This window comes from Mauremys mutica, chromosome 2, assembly GCF_020497125.1.
Source record: "Mauremys mutica isolate MM-2020 ecotype Southern chromosome 2, ASM2049712v1, whole genome shotgun sequence".
Classification (NCBI taxonomy): domain Eukaryota; kingdom Metazoa; phylum Chordata; order Testudines; family Geoemydidae; genus Mauremys; species Mauremys mutica.
The window spans coordinates 111,288,595-111,308,425 of record NC_059073.1 but is presented as its reverse complement, the minus strand read 5'-3'; the positions used below and the strand labels follow the sequence as shown (position 1 = coordinate 111,308,425).

The 19,831-nt window shown below is 41.0% G+C and overlaps 1 long non-coding RNA gene across 1 annotated transcript in view; it reads right to left on the bottom strand.

Annotated features, from left to right (window-relative positions):
• The window catches only part of LOC123364580, a 123,687-nt gene extending 106,929 nt beyond the window's left edge, over positions 1-16,758 (bottom strand). The window contains exons 1-2 of the long non-coding RNA XR_006577170.1: positions 16,661-16,758; positions 16,252-16,333 (exon numbers count right to left, since the gene is read on the bottom strand). This is a non-coding gene — a long non-coding RNA (uncharacterized LOC123364580). The remainder of the gene's footprint in view (positions 1-16,251; positions 16,334-16,660) is intronic.
• Between the last annotated feature and the right edge of the window lie 3,073 nt (positions 16,759-19,831).

The following is a 19,831-nucleotide window of genomic DNA, read 5'->3' as shown; positions in this document are numbered from 1 at the left end:
CTGATATTCTGTAGGAGTGAAATTAAATCAGCAAAATATTTGCGATGAAGAAAGTAACTCCCTGTATAGAAGAAACCTAGCTAATAGTGGCTTATTATTTAGTCTTTGATTCTATAACCACTCTGCAAGCAGAACTGCCATTAATTGCTAGTAATGTAGTTAATATTAATAACTGAACATACCATATAAGTATTTTTAAATGTTCCCCTTTTATCCACAGCAAGTATCATATGCTCCACCAGAATGAAGGCTACTACCAAGACAAACAACTACCTCTTTATATGAGCAACACAATGTAATTAACCACCCAGGATACTGAATTTGTGCCACAGAATGATTAACATATCTGTAACTTTAAAAGGATGTGTGACAGGGTTACTTTCACAGACCATCACAAACAGGCTGGATGCTTTCAAGTTTATAAGCACCCCTGTGTTATTCATTAGGGTCCCCTCCACCAGTTCATCAGAACAGCTTTGTGCAGCAGGACAAAAATGGACAGGAACTTCTCCCTTAGCCCACTCTCACAGGAGGGAGGGAGAAAGATCCCCTCATCCTGAGATCCTGCATTAATTCCTTGGCCCCAGCAAAACTTCCACTTCATTTCCATCCTCTCTTTAACTGTTCCCAGCTGATGGGTTGATTGCTCTCTTTAGCTCATCAGCCCCCTGCCTAAGTCAGTCATTGAGCACCCATCTCCCAACTAAGTCCACTCCAGGAAGCAGGAGAATAACTAGTACCTTAGGCCTGGTCTACACTAGGGGAGGGGGATCGATCTAAGTTACGCAACTTCAGCTATGTGAATAACGCAGCTGAAGTCGACGTACTTAGATCGACTTACCATGGTGTCTTCACTGTGGTGAGTCAACTGCTGCCGCTTCCCCGTCAACTCTGTCTGCGCCTCTCACCGAACTGGAGTACAGGAGTCAACAAGAGAGCGCTCGGGGATCGATTTATCGCATCTAGACTAGACGCAATAAATCAGTCCTTGCTGGATTGATCGCTGCCCACCGATCTGGCCAGTAGTGAAGACATACCCTTAGTGACCAGAGGGCTGTGTCAGCTCTAGGCTCCAGCACTCTATCACAGGAGGGACAAATGAATTTCCCTTTACTGCAGTGGGTGCTGGGGGTGGATCAAGATGACAGGAATAACTAAGCAAGTGTGGCATAGAAGTAGCACTATGGAAGGAAATGTGCTTAGGCCAATAAATATCATGCAAGTCTCTTCTGGTGCTATAGATCTCTTTTAATATATAGCTGCATTTGTTGAAGCTAGAACACCCAACTTGTCTGCGGAGGTCTCAGAGCACTTGGTGTGTGCAGGGACAGCCAACTGAATAGAACTAAAAAGGAAGATTTTGGTTGCTTTAGAGAGAGTTGAATTTGTTTGAGCTTCACTGACCTATGTGATTGTCATGGACACCTAAACACCGACCTCAGTGGACAAAAGACAAAGAAGGGACCGTGACATTGGCAATTGTGCTGTAGCAGAGCAAACTGCAGTGAGTCATCTCTCTGCTCTGCTTGTCTGCTATGCTCTTATGCGTATATATCACAATACCCTTGTCTGTCCACAAGCATAAAGGAAGTACAAATGATACTACTAGACCAAATCCTGCAATCTTTATAGTCAAAACTCTCACTAAACTCAGAACTTTGATTGAGGACTGCAGCGTTTCACCCACTTACTATTTACATAATACCTTATAACTTCAAAGCCCAGACATTAACTGAAGGAGAGTAGAAATACACAGGCATATGAATCAGAATAAGCCTACCATTGTCTTGGCAGTGTCTCTGTAATCCATACTATTTAAATTATCCATACTATTTAATACTGGATCTGGTGATTCAATGGGTAGTGGTCAGGCAGACTACAGGGCAACCGCTAATGCTGCTTTCATAAAGTTCCTGTGCACTACTTTGGCACAATTTGCCCTAAAGTTCGGAATTCAGGATCTATTAGAATAAGCTCCTAAAAAGTCAGAAGTTTATCTTACCTGTCTGAACTGCCGGAGGTTGCAAAAACAAATACTTTTCTAGCACCTCAGCTCTTCTACTTCTGGCCTCAGCCAGAAACTAAACAAGCAGAAACATGCAAATAATAATAATAATAATAATAGGGGGTGAAGAGGGTGGGGGAGTTAGCTAGACATTTAGGAACCTTCAAATGTTCAAAGGTCCATCTGTAGTGGATGGACTCATTCGTAACTGTCACATTTGGGAGACAGTGTGGCCTAGTGGACAAAGCACTGGACTGGGACTCACAACACATGGTTTCTATTCCTGGATCTGCCCCTGACTGGCTGGGTGACCTGGGCATATCACTTCACCTCTGTGTGGTCAGTTTCCCAATCTGTAAAATGTGTATAATGATACAACCTTCTTCATAAAGACCTCTGAGAACTAGTTCAAATAAGAGCTAGGTATTAATTATTATTGTGACCTACCTGGTTTTCAGAGCACTATGGTTACCTTGTCAGACTGTAGATATAGGAACAATCATCTGACCATTATCACATACACTGCAATAATACATGCATATTTCAAAAAAACAGTTCAACATTTCACATTGTTTTAACCACATAGATGAATAAATACTACAACTTAGAGAACAATGAAACATCACTGAAATGTGGGAAAGGGGTGCATTTTCCAGTGTTTCTCTCAGTAATGGAGAGTTGATACAAAATGGAGTGTTGATACATCTGGCTTTGTCATGGAGGCCTGGTACTGTGAGTATTTTTCATGCTTAAAAGCTGAGTCATAAATTCAGCACACAGAAGCAAACCTAATGAAAGATTTTTTTTTCTGGCTACCCTTTACATGTTTCTGTTAAAATGCCCAGTTATTGGAACAACAAGTACAGCCAGTGAGCATCCACTATCACAGTCCAACTAATTAGACAGAGGTTGTTGCAACATGCTCTTTACTCAAGCACATTTTTGTACCTGAACCATTTTGAGGAAGACCCAGGAAGCTTGATAACAGCAAAGGTAAGGTTTATTCCTCTCATTCTTTCACAGAGCTTATATTATGTCTTTCTTTCTCCTTTCTCTTGTCCGGCACATTCTGGGAATTATAGCTCCTGGACCCAAAACTACAGGAACCTCCTTGGAACACATTTACAAACACAAATGGGGGTAGCTATCTGTACTAGCTAGAAAAATAGCAAACTTCCCATTCAGAATAATCATTGTAAAAGGTGAAACAGTCACTTCTAACTATCACTCGAGTCCAATAACAAAATCCTCCAATCTTTTAGGCAGTCTCCTTTGTCTCATATTTCTACCAATCCCAGGAGAGTCAGGAACGAGAGTAGGCCGTGGAGCAATTCCTACTACTATAGATAGTCCATCATCACTATCAGTGTCATCAGTGTCCTCTGGTCCAAGGTGGAAACCAGACTCATTCCCAATTGTCTTTCACGTGCCAGGTGAATCAAATCATACTCTCAGAAACGTAACTACAACATGAAGTCAGTTCTCAAAAATCTATTCATTACAAGGGACAGCTCATGTGATATGTGTCTATGTGGTTGCAAGTGTTCTGGTATCATTGTCTTGTAAGGCGATGTGTTGGCTATGTAAGTCTTTAGATCCTGAAGTACTTTATCTTCTCTACAATACAGATGCTGCAGAGGCCATCCCAAATGGCATCCATCTGAATTGCAACAAACCTTCTGGAGTGATGAAAACTGTGTACTTCTGGGATTCTTTCATTAAGGACATCTAGTGGTAAGCTGTGGATAAATCACTGCTCATAAATATTCTTGCCTCCTTCAAGGTGAGCAGCATTTCATTGATGTTGTGTAGAGGATGATAATCCACAACAATGTTCAAGTTTAGATCTCTCAAGTTCACACACATTAGGCTTCCTGGTGAGAACAGGAGAAATCCATTCTGAGGAATCAGTAGTCAGTCTGTTCAATAATATCTGCTCTGAATAGTTTCCGAATCTCCTCAAGCAGTTGTCTCAGTGAAATTGGTACATTTCACAGTTTATGTTGTACAGTGTTTTTTAGCTAGATATTGTGCTTGAACTTTTTTTGCAACATCTGTAATATTGGTAAAAACTTTTGGAAAGTCAGAGACGATTCCTGGTTGTAGTCTACCCTCAGTTTACAGGGTAGATTCTGTACTATTTGCATCTAATATCATCTTTGATGATTCCATCTTAAAACAGAAACTACCTTTGGGTTATATAGATTTTTTCCTTTGGGCATTACAGCCTTCATACTTAAGGGAAGCTGTAGAATAGCCATTGATGGGGGAAGGGAGATCCACCATACCCTCTGACATATATGTCTGGAGGATCCAAATCAGGTTGGGAGCTGGCGAATAGTGTAGAGTTGGTTGGGAATTATAGTGCAAGGCAAACCAAAATCTGCTAATATCCTCATCTCATGGGTATAGACTCACACTTGGCAGTGTGGAGTGGTCTGGTGATCTCCTGTCACATTCACAACACTGTCAGGATTCACTTTGCCATCATCGTTATCTTTTAGAATTTCGAATACAACATTGATGACAGACTTATAGACTTTAGCAAAATGCCCTTTTTTGTTCCACTTTCCTGCATACCAATTTCTTAGCAGTACACCCTTGAAAACCTGCCTCGTGAACAGGGTCACTACATTGGTAGCACTGGTAGCAATGTGGTGTGTGGGAGAGTAAAGGCACTGTGGATGTAGATTTAGGAGCTTTCTGGGTTGCAATCTTGTATCTGATTGCATTAATCTCTGTAGTCTGGAAGACATCTGGTGTCATGGAAAGTGACTTAGCACACTGGAGGGTGCTTTTCACTTGTGGGGCAGTATCTATGGTTTTTTCCAAGGTAAGGCCTTTTGTCATGAGGAGCTGTTCATGAATAGGGCTCCGTGTGTGTCACAGAGGTTGCGGAAGTCACGGATTCCATGGCTTCTGCAGGGGCCAGTGTGGCTGACCCCAGGGCCGCCCAAGCAGCTGGCCCGCAGGATAGCCACAGTAGCTGCTGCTCCAGTGGCCCCAGCAGCGGTCCCCGGGTGGCTGGCCATAGCAGCTGCAGTCCCCGGCCCCGGGCAGCAGCCCCCAGCCAGCCAGCCAGAGCAGTCGCAGTCCACGGCCCCAGGCAGCATAGACAAGCCCTGAGATTAAATATATAAAATTTCAGCTGGAAAGAGAAGTGTCTGAAGATAGCATTAACAAGTCAAAAGAAGAGTGGTGATAGGATATAGTATCACTATAATTATCACCACATAGATTTAAAGGGAAAAGTTTTCAGTGGGTGGAGGTACACTGGTAATAAAAAAGTGTACACACAACTGTGCTTTTAAATTAACATGCTCATTTACTGAAATAGAGCTTACAGTTGCACACACAATCCAAAGACCCATTATATTCACAGATGCAAGAACTGTGCGTACAAATCAGTAAAATGCACAACCTACATAAGAAACACAGTTGCACTAGCATTTGTGCACATAGGTTTTGGACCATGCTTGTTTCAAAATTTGGCTCAAAATGTAAAGCTTTACACAGTAGATGTGATGAAACATAACCCATATGAAAAATGTTTATCTTATTGCAGGTTTGTAATCACCCATGTCCCAGAGACTGTTAAAAGCAGTGAGTTCACTTAGATGTGTTAGTTTAAAGCTTGCTGCAGAGACTCTGATGGGCTGTCTACATAGAAATATCTCTGCAAACATTATCCACTCTCTTCAGAAAACTCCTTTTATAAAGGAGACAGGATTGTTTTGCACTGCCTCTACCAACTCTCCCCAACTATAAACAAGTCTCATTTATAAAAAGAAGATTTGAAACCTGGACAGCTTGAGAAGGAGTCTAACTCCCATCAGCATGCCGCCTGCACCAACATTATATATAAAAAAAATAGCCCAACCATAGATCAACATTACTGATGATAGCTCAGGAACTGTAAGGCCTCCACACATATCCCTGGGCTTGTTTTGAACAGCAGAGGTTGACTTGACTTGAAAATAGACTTAAAAATAGACCATGGCATAATTTGTGCTGTCAATGATTCTTTTTACCTTTAAAAAATAAACTAAATCCTAATCTTTCTGGGGATGTTTTTGTGTAAATTGAAGAGAGTAATGGAAGTGGTATTTTGGGAAAATAATTCCAGACAAGGCAGAGATTTAGAAAATTATTATACTGATATCTGAGCTGAGTTTGCAAAACTGAAGATAAGACACTGTCATTTAAGTGTGCATGTGTATTTTTGCTGATCTGGGCTCTTGATAAGATCTCAGAGAAAGTTGGAATAGCACAGAATTAGTAAAAAAAAAAAAGAACAAGAAGTGGGAGAAACAGTATAAATAAAACATAGAGAAAGAGTCAAGAAGAATTAACATCATATCTGTATATAATCAGAAGAAAACAATAAGTTAGACAATGGTTTTATCATTCAGGCTAAACAGCAGTGTTGTAAGTAGAGCAGTGCAAGAACTTTGGAATTAAAAAAAAAATCATTCTGAATCAGGACTCCTGCTCAAGAGACCAGGGAGTTGGTCAGGAGGTTGTTCAGGGAGTATAGACTGAGATAGGTACTCACCGGTGTGGCAGAAGAAGCTAGGCCTACCTAGGTTACCATGGCGACAGTTGGGTTTTAAGTAAGATAGACATGTGGAGATCGTTTTAAAATAATGTTTTATCCTATGTGTTGTTTCTACTGTTAAAATAAGCACTTGGTTTTGAAGAAGGCTGTCTATTCACCACTGGTCATGGACTCCTGAAGGGAAGAAACAGGTGCCAAACCCAGCTGGACCTCCTAGGTAAGCATGGTTGATACACAGGGTACTGCAGCCCAGGGCACACTCTAAATGTGGGAGAATGGCAGAATTCCACCCCAGAGAGCTGAAGACACAAGGCCTGACACCTGAGGCAGTACACTCAGAGAGACCAGAGGGGGACAGAGTTGCAGCTAACCCTGTAATTGTGATGGCAGGCTTATATTTTTATATATAACATTTTATAGTGCCTAAGAGAGAGGAAGGTTGGTCTTGTGGTTAAAACATCAGACTGGGAATTAGTAGATGTGGTATCAGTTCCTACTTCTGCCACAGATTTCTTGTGTGACCTTGGGCCTCAATTTCCTAAACTCTAAAATAGGAATAATACTTCCTCACCTCCCAAGAGAGTTGCGAGGATAAATTCATTAATATTTGTGAGGTGTCCAGACACTGCCATAATGCAAACATGAGAAAAACCTATCAATAAAGTTGATACATAATAAATAATAATCCAAACCTTCTTAAAAACTGGAAAATTGCACCTGGCATGTCAACATTTTCCAGGAGATGGCCCCTTTCAATGTTTATGTTGCTTTCTCGGAGCTCCTCAAACTTCCCCACTTCTATTTGAATATCTATGGATCTGACTCCCATCTCCCCAGACTTTGGGATATGCATCGTGCCACCACTAGCCTTCTTGCCTGTTCAAAGAAATGCAACCACATTACTCTCATTCTCCAGCATGGCCAACTCTTGCCATTTTATCACCAGTCTCATGTTACTTGATTTTTTTCTTAAAGCCCTAGCTTCTAGAGTTGAGTTATTATACAGAATTCTCAGCTTTCATTTAAAAAACCTTTCTAGTCTTCATGGTTGCAGAGAAAAATTTAAAAACCACGAACCTTAAAGACTCAAAAATCAGAAGGCAAATAAAAAGAATCTAATGTTTATTTTCAAAAATCTCATGATTTTTAAACCAATTAATGGGGGGGGCTTTTGTTCAGACAGGATCCAGTTCAAAACTGACTTCCTTGTTTTAAAAATTCTCCATGGACTTGCTCCCACCCACATGACAAACTCTGTCCCTCCTTGCTCAGCTAGCACTTGCTTCCTTTCCATCCCTTCACACATTCCTAGCTCTGTTAGTGAAAAAGTTTTCTTCTCCTCACTTTCCTGAATCTCTCTGCCTTATCTGCTCTCCATCTTTCCCTGTGTGCACGTAACTTATCAGAAAATTTCTCTTTTCTCCCTAGTGCTTGCACCTCTTAATTTTTTTCCCCCTCTACTAGTGTTTATTATTTGTCTTTTGTGACACTATTGTTCAACTCTGAAAAGCATTTTGGGACACTTTGTATGAAGGAAGCTATTTTAAAAGTCCTATTATCTAATTGTTATGCTGGAATATAGCAAAAAGACACAATAGTAAGAATAGAGAGCACCAAGAAGGAAAAAACAGCTATAAAACAGAACATTTTAACGCTTCCAGAAAATGCTATTGTAATATCTGTAATATTTTGTCATTTCCATTGACAAAATGTCATCAGACACAAACTTGCAGTATGGGAAAGTAAAAGGTTGGCAGCTTTACTTTGTTAAAAATACTGGACTTTAAACTCCCACCTGAACACTGCTTTGTTTAATAGTTTAATGAAGCACTGGAAAAATGCTCTAGCAAGTTTAAAATTTAGAAAGTTTAAAAACTCTAGTAAGTTTAAAATTGTGTGCTGGATATCTCAAACCCCTACCGGTGGAAACTAGTGCAGATCGAGGCCCCAAAAATTGTTGATTGTTGAGGATTGTAGGTGGTGCAGAGAGCATGGAACCTGTAGGGTTTGTTAGTAAACCAATATCTGAACTAGCCAGCAAAAGACTCATTTCTTCTGCACAAATGTTACATTGGCAGCCAACCAGTGGCTAGAAGAGGGCTAAGATATTGGAGAGTCACCAGACAACAAAAGGCCCAATATAAAAGCAAATAGGTTCTATTACTTCCAGGTTTAAAACTGGCAACCCAGAGCATGATGTAAGACCTTACACTAGTTTAAAAAGCTTTCGTGAAAAGGGATATTGAGGCTGTTATCCTGTATTCAACAAAACTGATAATAAATGTTTACAGTATAATTATACCAAAGTGATTTTGTTACGATGATATTGTGGAATTCAATGTTTATGGTCTTTCACTGACTTCTGCAATAAATTTGATCAGTTTACATCTTAATTTCACAATTCCATAGATGATGCATGAGCCAGATTAAAATCCACCTCATTCTCCCCCAATTGACTCTGAACTACTCACAAAAATAAAATACCTTATTTTTTCCAATAAAGCGAACAGATATGATACACAGATCAATTGGATGAGCAAGAAGGTGCAATTTATATATAGTTACCATTCTGACTATGGCTCTAAAGGAGATTCACTTTCTAGGAGGAGAAGTCTGCCCCAAAACAGATTGATAAACCAATTTCTGAGTCCTGAGTGGATGGTTTAGGATTATTTTTAATAATTTGTTATTGAGAATTTTAATTTGAAGGTTTGTATCCTGTTTTCTTCTTCTTCAAGACATTCTTCCTGTACTAGTATAAATGTGTTTGGTGGCCAGTCTCAGGTGTCTGATGTTTTCTGTTCAATTTGTTTTCACCTCTAAGTTACACATCTCAACTGAGAGAGTATGTTAGAAAAAAATGGTATCTCTGTGCCCTGTGCAAAAAGCCTGCTGTACAACTGTTGAATGAAGATATTTATAGTCACACTGCATACATTGACCACATAATTACATCATGTGCTTTTGTGAATACTGGTTGTTTAGTATTCATTATTGCAGTTAGTAATCCTGAGTTTTACCGGCCCTGTGGTTATTTCAAATACTCATTTTTAGAGACCCCAATTTACCACTCCCCTCACTAAACAGATGATGGACATTGTACTTTTGTTCTCATTTCCTCATATGCATGAATCTCTTCTAAGTGTAACTATATTCAATCAACAATTGGAATCAAAATAAATCAGTCCTTAGGCCACACTATTATAGAGCTCACATGGTGCCATTTCAAAATCCCTGCCTGTCCCATCACCATCATATCCAGCCATTATACATATAGAGGGCCAAAAAAGTGTCAAAGTCTCTCCTCTTGAAAGCCACAGTCGGCTCTAGAATCTTACGGAAAAAGAGGGAGAGTATTAGCCTCTATTTTGTAGGACTAATTCCCAGGGACATTTTGCAGAGAACCTACATGTGGTTGGGAGCAGGATACAGGACACACAATAGCACCACAAAGGGGATGAACACAATGTATGGGCTGTAGTGTGCGCCACCCCTTTGCTCCCCCTACATCAGGGTTTTTTCCCCAGTTTATCTGAATAAGTACAAAGCTGCTGGCCAAACCCTTAATCTTTTCCCAACCCATCCCTTCCTCACCTCTCTGTGGCCTTGTTCCTCTGCCCCTGCACTGCAGAAACTTGCCAGTTTGGGAGCCTTCCATTTCCCTGCCATGACTAGGGGGGATGTCTTCATTACTGTTTAGTTTTCAGAACTTCTTAAGCAGAGGTGAGTCTGAACCAAGAGCCCGGATCTTAACACCCTGCACTTCGATTAAATTCCTATGTGGATCAAAACTTCACGGTTCAGGCCCATCTCTACTCTTAAGGATATTAAATATTAAAGTTAGTAACTTTTTAAACATCAAAAATTACAAACTTGATACGTAACTGTTAATCACAAAGAAGTAACAAGGGGTTGTGTTCAGTTCATCTTCAGAAAGCTATGCATAAGTGCTCTGCTCAGTGCTCCTACTATGTCATGGAGCTGGACTAACTCCTACTAGTTCTGGACTGTCAGGAGCAAGTCCTCCTGTTGGAGGGAGTGGCCAACTCTTATTACATGTGATAAAGAAGAGGCCAATCCATAGCAAGAAGGCACAGATTGCAGTTTGCCCTGTGCAAAACACAGGAGATGTAACAGACACCAATGGGGTAAAGAGAGCTAAGTGAGAATTGGAAAAACATCTGTTGCACATACAGTAACGAATGGTGCCTCGACACAGAGGGCACTTTGGTCCTGATTCAAGAAAGCACTTAACAACATGCTTAAGTCCCTCCCTGTTCAGGGCAGCACATAAGAATAGACTCTACTTGGACTTAAGCCTGTGATTAGGTGCTGTCCTGAATAGAGATGCTATCCTTAAATCAGTGCCTGTAAGTGTGGACAAGGTAACAATTTGCCAGGTACACATGTCTGGTGTTCTCAGGTACAATGTTCCCATATGGCTCAGGGAATTTAGGAGCAGCTAACAGATATGTAGAACCAAGCACAAAGTGGGAGCTGCCAGGCATTACCCTCTATGTATTTAGCTCCCTAACATCTGCCTACAATGGGGATTGCGGTGTGGCCACCCCACAGACAGAATGGATTGGTTATCTACTGCGATGGTGCCCATGCTCCCACAGGGGCTATTGGAACACAGAAAGCTTTTGTGCAGTTCTTCTTCTTCCGGGTCAGTGCTTGGTGTGACTTTTCTGACCAAGGATCCTTGCTACCCAAAGGAATAGGATGTCTGGTGCCTACATTCTCTCCCTCATCTCATTTTTCCTGCCTATACAGGCAAGAGCACTTCCTTCTATAGGGGGTGCTGGGGGGAAGGTGGCTGTGCATTCCTGTGGTGAAAGTGGAGCACAGTTATTTCACTGCCTTTCTGCAACAGTGTGAATTTGAACAGCCTCAGGGAATGCAAAAGCTCTGCATCTGTGCATCTCTAAACTGAACTGGGCCCAAAGGTCAAAGAAAACAGCCTGTAAGTAATCAGCAAAGTCCTCTAAACACTGAGAGAATATGTAAAATAAGCAGCATTTATTCCTTTCCCTCTTCCAAAGAAAAAAGATAAACAGCCAACAGTCATCAAAATTAATCCTTTGGCAAAAAAAAAAAGGTACTTTAAAAAATTAAAATAAAAATGCTACATTGTTTGCTGGCCTGTCTCCAGCAGTCTTATTGGAACAACCTCTTGCTACTTTCTTCATTGTTAGGTTTATATACTTTGTAATTGTAAACAAACAACCCAGTTGTATGCTTTTAGATGCTCTACATAAAAAAAATCAACGACAAATCATTAACTGAGTGCAGAGTTAATAGCTTAAGAATATAAAGCATAATATATTGCAACAGCAGTGATAGAAAGGAAAAGATTTAAAGAGCATGGAACTATTACAACTAGTTTTGAGAGAGCTCAATGTGAAATCAACCAGAAAATGATCGTTCCATGACTATAAATACTGAGCACTAAAACCAAAACAAAGTCTCTCACATTGTGAAATCCATAAATAAATAAAAAACTTCCCCAAAAGCATTTTAGGGAAAAGTATTTAGTGTGGCTATAAAATAAAGAATTTGTTTTCCTTATATTAAGTGTAGCTTTGATTGAATCTGTAGAATTAAGTACTAATGTTATTGTAAGTAAAACACAAAGAACTGGAATTTGTGTTTGGCATATAATCAAGAAATAAGTGAGTCACAAAGTCTAAAGATGTGATATGCCTTTATATGGCTTAGTTAGGGTTACTTTTGATTCACTGCAAAATTAAAGTATTCCTTACGCAAAGAAACAAAAATCTTTCCTCTTTAAATACACACAAAGAGAAAGGCGCACAGTGCAGTGATCTGTATACATAAACTCTCTTTACAAGTACAAACAGATTAAGATATGTAACACATTTTAGTTTGGGATCAACATCTTGGCTAAGCATGTCCGACTGATAAGTAAGTTCTCAAGTAGCTCGTAGTTTACTGTAAGTATATATCACCTTGTTTTATTTTATGTAGCTTTTTAAAATGAATCAGTTTAATACCGACGGCTATCTTTAAGCAGAGGTGCCAACTTCCCCAGTTCCTGGGGGGGGGGTGCTCCATCCCTGCTCTGTCTCCTCCCACCCCCACCCTGCCTCTTCCCACCCCTGCCCCGTTCTGCCCCCACCCCCGCCTCTTCCTGCCCCAGCTCCTCCCCCCCAAGCACTTCCTGCATGCTGCTGAACAGCTGATTGTGGCAGATGAGAGGTACTAGGAAAGAGAGGAGCTGATTGGCAGGGCTTGCTGGTGGACAGGAAGGCTGGGGGGAGCTGAACTGCAGGAATGCCAATGGGTGCTGAGCACACACTATTTTTTTTCCATGGATGCTCCAGCCCTGGAGCACCCATGGAGTTGGCATCTATGTCTTTCAGACCTGTTGAGAAACTGACAGAACACAACCAGAGAGAGAGGCAGAACCCCTGTGCCAGTGTTCACAATTGTATTATATATGATGTTTTACTTAAAGTCTGAGCTCCTGAAAACTAGTGATTACACAAGAATCACAGCTTTCATTTAACAGCAATAGTTGCAAAGAAAATCTGGAAAATGTGACCCAAGTGCCCCCTGAAAGTTTCAAAAACCAGAAAGGAAAGAAAAAGAACCACAAATTTTCTATTTTTAAGTCTCTTGATTTTTAAGCCAATCTCGTGCTTTTTAGGAGCCTGACTCATGATTTCTTAATGTGTAGGGTTGGCAGTACTGAGACCTGTACCAAAAGAGGATGCAATAGCAACACAATGGTATTACCCAAGGATCAGATCTTGTGTTGGTGCTGAGCACACTCTCTTCCCTTTGAAGCTAACAGCAGCTGGGGTGCTCAGCACCTTGTAAATTTGGGCACCAACAATTTACACTGGTAACACTGTACTGACCTTAGCATAACAGCAGCCCACAAATTCCAGTTTGCTGAGCCTTTGGCATAGATCCAGTTTAATCTCAACCCGCTAGCTCTCACCCAAGCATAATTCTCACACAGACACCGGGTCATTTGTTCCACAGCAGTGGCAGGATTGGATATAATGGATACATAGAGCATATTTGAGACACTGCAGGCCATGCCTCCTTCCCAAGTCTCCCAGCATCAATCAACAGGATAGATGACAAGATGGATTCCTGAGGCACCGTGCAGAAGAGATCCCCGTAGGGCAGAAGAGCAACTCCCCAAAACTATTTGCTGGGACCACCCATGTAAAAGAGGATCAAGTATATTTTGAGGTTTCCAATATATGATCAGGTAATACCAGGACTAGAGCACTAACCAACAGGGTCTAGGTTATTTGGATGATGAAATACTTAACCAGTCTAGGTATGCACATGTACCACAAATGTACCCACAAGTAATCAAGCAGCTAATTATCTTGATCTCAGAACCAATGCAGCTTCATCATTTGATAAACCCAATTTGCCACCTGAAAATGATTGGGGATAAAATAAGGACTGTATTTGTCTTTTCAGCATTCATGAAGAAGTGCATTAGCACGAAGAAAGGAAGTGAGGGAAGTAGAGAGATGACAGCCAAGAATCATTAAGAAACTTAGATGAAAGAGGAGCTATAACAGAAAATAGGCATCTTTAGTTTATGCTGAGGACTTGTACTCAATCTAATGGAACCATCTTTGAACTCAGTTCAAATAATAGACAAGTTGTGATGGATCAGGAGTGGCATACATAAACAAACATACAATTGTATTGTACCTACTCTATGTGGTGTCCTGGTGTTCACATTCATTTTTCCTTGCTAGGCATCCAGCAGCTACATTTTTGCTTCAAAGGGAACATTGTCTGCAGCTGTTGGCACTAATTAGAATTTGAAATGTAAGTGACAAGGATATATTGGTAGAAAGCTTGTTGTTAAGACAGTTTTGGTTTGGTGGTGCTATATGTGGAGCTTTAGGAATCTAGGTGGATTGTTGTGATGTTGTGAAATCAAAAATGATGCCTCAGAAGTCTGTATAGAGGATTACAGATAATTAAACTATTTTTCATTTAGGTTTAAGGGATGTGTAACTGACTGTGTTCTCAGTGTAGATAATTGTAAATGATGTAGTGTATTCAATGAAACATTCCTTCCTCGTAAACTCTGATGCTAAACTAAAATCCTACCAAGCCAGGACGTCTCTGGGTTTTTTTTTGTTTTGTTTTTTTAATAGAATGAGAGGAGGAAGGAAAGTGAATCATTCGGGATTATGAATCTTTCTGCTCCTGGTGACCTGATTAAATCCACCCTTGATTAGTAGTGACCAAACTCTCTTTGCCATCTGATTGCTGTTCTGTGGCCTGTATGGAATAACTTGGTTCAGTTTCTTCTGGACAGGTTGTAGAGAATAAGGAAGATAACATCTGTACCTCAGTTTACCTGTTTGAGATTATTCTGTCTGACTACATGGAGCTGAATCAAAAAGGGCTGTTAGGAAGAGCAAGCAGGACATAAAACAATCATCAGAGATAAGATAGTTCTGGGTAAAAAACTTCAAGGGAGCTAAGGGAACAAAGGCTAGGCCATTAATTGGGAAGGTGCTCTCTTTCTAGGCACCTGCCAAAGGTTTTGAGGTGTTTTGCCAAGGCCAGAGACTAGAGATCTAAAGGACCATAAACACTTAAAAGCACCCCTCAGAAAAAGGAAAGGGGGAAGAGGATGGAGTTGCAAGCAGCTGCCTGAAATGAGATGCTGACAAAGAGAGACAGAAGGGCAGAAAAGGCAAGAGAGCAGTTTGGTACACACCCTGTGGGATGTGTCTGAGGCAAGACTAAAGTATGCAGATTTTTACTAGTTCTGTTTAGTAGCACAGTTTGTTTTAACTCTTTTCTCTGCTTGCTATGTACTTGTGGGCAAATAGACAAGGTGTCTTTTTGGAAGGAGCTTTAGTCACTTTACTTTACTTTAGTCAGCTACTGGTTACAAGCTCCTGGAGGAAAGTTTCCTGCAGGTACCAAATACAGCTGGGTCTGTCCTGTTAACATGATTGGAGATGGTGGGCTGCCACCCTAGGACCCAGTCTAAGAGTGGTAGAACCACAAGTGTTCCACCTGGAGAAAGCTGAGAGTACCAAAACCTGAAAGGTGCACTTCTAAGGGACTCTAAGAGGATATAAGGCCCTGTTCGCCTTGTAACTGTGACAGTACAGTGAGACTAGAAAGTGTTGTCACCTGATGACCCAGTCTAATGAGAGGTGAACCACTCTGGGAAAAGCATAGGCAGAGTGTCACTTGGAAAATGTGTCCAAAGGAGAGACTGAGTGAAGAAATCACAGATGCGGTTCACCCCTGAATAGTCACACTGGTATCCACATTACAAAAATCACTAACTAACAGCTCTAGAGCTTACAGTCAAAGCTAAGGACTGCATAGGTGTGGATATTTTTCAACTACTCTCCCCTTCCTCTAGCTGTGGGGCACTTCCTCCAGGATAGAGAGGAGGTACGTTGATGGGGTACATGTGGAAGCCTGTCCTGAGGCAGCTCATGATGTTCTGTAGATAAATACAAGACTCATGAAGACTAACTTCCCATTAAAATTCCCTGCAGCAAAAAGGCCACTTCTGGTATTTGATGTGATTTCATCTTTCAATAACAGCAACTTTCATGTCTCTACAGTCCGGAGCCTTTCTTCCAGGAGTGCTAGTAAGGGTGGTGATGATGATGGTGGTTATTTTTGTATATATCTAGACACCTACCTGTTAGGAACTGGATAGACACCAACTGATTTGCATGAGCCAATAAACAGCCATCTGATGTCTGCAGGCAAGACTCAATGACCTAGAGAAGAAAGGATACTAAACCTATTATCAGTCTCATGAGCCATCCAGACCAACAAGAGCTATTTAACACAGGCAACAATATGATTTATGTTTACAGGGACTGGAATAAGTTAGTTGTGCAGCTACGTGAATAAATATCATCAATTTAGTTGTAGTACTATTAACTAAAATTAACAGAATAATATATGGTTTCATATAGTGCTATTCATGTCAAGTTATTCAAGATATCCATTGGCAAGAGAAGGTGATAAGATACTAGCAATGAGTAAATAAAACTGATTAGATTAATCCCACCAGAGCTTGACAAATTCACTGATCCACTCACCTATGGCAAGTAGGACGCTTTTCCAGGTGATAGACTTCAACTTCTGCAGAATTTCATCTTTTATTGAAAAAAGACACAAACACCCTGGCTGGAAAGAGAACTTTCCACTTGTGAACTGATAAGGTGCTGGCTTCATTAATGTATAAGTGTCTCTGCTGCTACTCACAACTTTGGGTGCTTCTTTGAATTGCAAGTCCCAAACCCTTGTTAGTGTATTGCCCCACCTGCATGGGGTTTAAAAGAGCAACGGGAGCAGCACAAGTTGGCTGCTCAAAAGCAGCCTCGTAGTGTTTAGAATATTTTTTTTAAAAAGGTATCAAAAACAGCTGCTCTGGGCGGAGTCTTGAGAACGCCAAGGATTCTGGGGCAGTTGAAGCAGGGTGAGCTGGAACCTGGGATATTTTTTTTGGAGGGGGGAAAGGAAAAAAAGCTATGGGGTAAAGCAGGTAGCAGCTTCCCCCTCAGAGTGCTGGTGTGAGCAGGCCAAACAGGCAGCAGTGGAAATGGCTGGTGGAGTCTGGAGGGGGGCTGCTCAGGATTGGGGGAGAGAGAGATAAGCCAGTAGCAAGCAAGGCAACAACTGACAGCAGAAAAAAAGGATGCAGTAAGTGGGGAGCCAGTGGATGGGGGCCCTGGTAGCAGAGACAACACATAACTGCTGATAGTGGGGTGTAGACACAATTTAAAGATTCTGGTTGTATGCAGCGGGGTTCAGGGCAGGGCATATAAACCCTGGCAGAAATCAGGGGGGCACCTGACCTCACGTGTCCCTCCCACACATTGGCCACTGCCTGGCAATGGCCAGAGTGGCACCAGGAACAAAGCTGAGAGGAAGAAAGTTCAGTTCAGGAGAGAGAGCAAAGACTGATAGTAGGAACAACAGGGGTAGCCACAAAAGGGACAGTCCCTAGAAAGAGGAAAGACAGAGGTATAAGGGGGAAAGAGGGAAAGTTAAAGGAAGAACAGTGCAGTTAAACAAGAGGAAAAATAACTAGAGAGTCTCTAAGTAATCTAAGAAACTATTAGAAAAATTGTGTGGCAAGTAAAGAAGAAATGTGAAGAAAATAAGCTGCAGTTAAAGAAACTGTAATTAAAAGAGAAGCAGACTTAAGAAATGAGGAAGAGAGCTGTAGCAGAAAAAAAGAAAATAGCAAGGACTGTAAAACAAAGCATCCGGACAGCATCTTAAGATACACAAGATGAAGTGACAGGAATAGAGAAGCTGTCAGAGACCAAAGGGACTGTAAGCCAGAAAGGAGCAGGGCAGGATAATTGTTCAGTCTTGAAGCCAACACATCTCATCAAGGAATACGTGAACTCAGAACAATAAACAAAGATTGCACATGAGGATTCCTCAAGAGACAACTAAACACCCTAAGACCTTTTCCTCCAAACTCTGGGCTTACAAAGGCTGAAAAGTGAGAAACTGAGAAGTGAATGTATAGCAGAGGGGGTTATGTTCTAGTGCATTGCATTTTCTAATTCAAAATTCTGTATTTCATAAATGTAAATATAGTTACCTATAAAGTGAGTTTAATTAATATAACAGTAGCTAATATATAGTAGATAACAGTAAAGCTACAGTAATTTACAGTGTAAGCCTAAATGGCAGTCCCTGCTAAAACAACTAACTGATTTACTTGTGATTATTCCCCACTGAATTGAGTTCTACTTCACCAACTGATTGAGATAAAACACAATTTTGCCTCTCCTTATTGTTCTGATTCAGAACACCCCCTCCATTGGGCTTATTGCATTAGGATGCTTGATAGCCTCCTATCAAAATGTCCTGTTATACTGTCCTATAGATATAAGTTTTCACCAGTTTCAGTAGGCCAAATTCTAGAGAGGCCAGTTTCAGTTAGTCTAATTCTAGAGAGAGTCTAAACTGATGTAATTTAAGACTTGTCTACACAAGAAAATGGCACCTATTTTAACTAAAGAAGTCTACTGGAAATAAGTTTAAAGTGAACCAAAGTGAGTCTGTCAAACTGAACTAAGAGTTTCCATACTGTTTAAAAGTCAGTTCAAGTTAAAAACTGATGCAATTTTCTTATGTAGACAAGGCCTTACATTTTCTTACAGCCCCTCACAGTGAGTATCTTACATCAACTAATATTCCCTCTACACACACAGACTAATTTACTGAGGATAAGATTATAAAAAATATTTAGGTGCCTAGGTGCTTATTTGGATTTTCAAAAGCACCTTGGCACCTAACTCCCAATGAGGCATTTTTACAAGTCCTGCGAGGCTCCTATCAGCATCTTCAGGCATCTCAATACATTTAAAAATCTGGCCCTTAGACTCACATCCACTTACTATCATTTAATTTACAAACCTGTTTTCAACCACCTCTGAACTGGGCTGATTCTAAGCCTACCCTGCAATTAGACACCTGCAGCTGACCCATGCCACGAGTCCCAGGCTAAGGGGCTGTTTATCTGTGGTGTAGATGTTCGGACTGAGACTGGAGCCCAGGTTCTAGGACCCTAAGGTGGGAGCCCGAACATCTGCACAGCAATTAAACAGCCTCGCAAGCCTGAGTCAGCTGGCAGAGGCCAGCTGCAGATGTTTAGTTGCAATGTAAACATACCCCAATGGTGTGAAGGCATCTAAGTCTGAGTTAGCCACATGCCAGCAGGCAAGAAGCCACTGTGGTGAATGTGGTATAAATGCCTATCGATTAGCATGGATTGGCAGACAAACAAATAGGAGTTTGCAACTACTAGGGTTTTTAAAAGTATGTAAGTTACAGGAGATCTCCTTGGTTTTAGGTTACACACTCTTACAGCTTTTTTCAGCTACTCAGTATGTAAGTTACACCAGCTGGAAGTCTTTACACTCACTCAGGCTAGTGTGTGTGTGTGTAAGTACACCTAAGGGAGTCTAACTTACATAGTGCCTCTGAATTTGGCTAAGTATATTTAAAGCTACTAGTTAAAAATATCTCAATAGGTAACAGATGCATAAGTACACCTTTGGATTCCCCAGTGTTCTCCCAACACCCTGCAGAATACTTACCATGAGTCAACAGACCCAAAAGCTCATCTTGCATTGGATGAAGAAGGTGAGTCTTATCCCTCTGCAGTTAATCCAGTTCAGAGCAGGAATAGTTATGGCACATCACCTTAACTACAGGCACATAAGCACAGGACAGACAGACGTTTC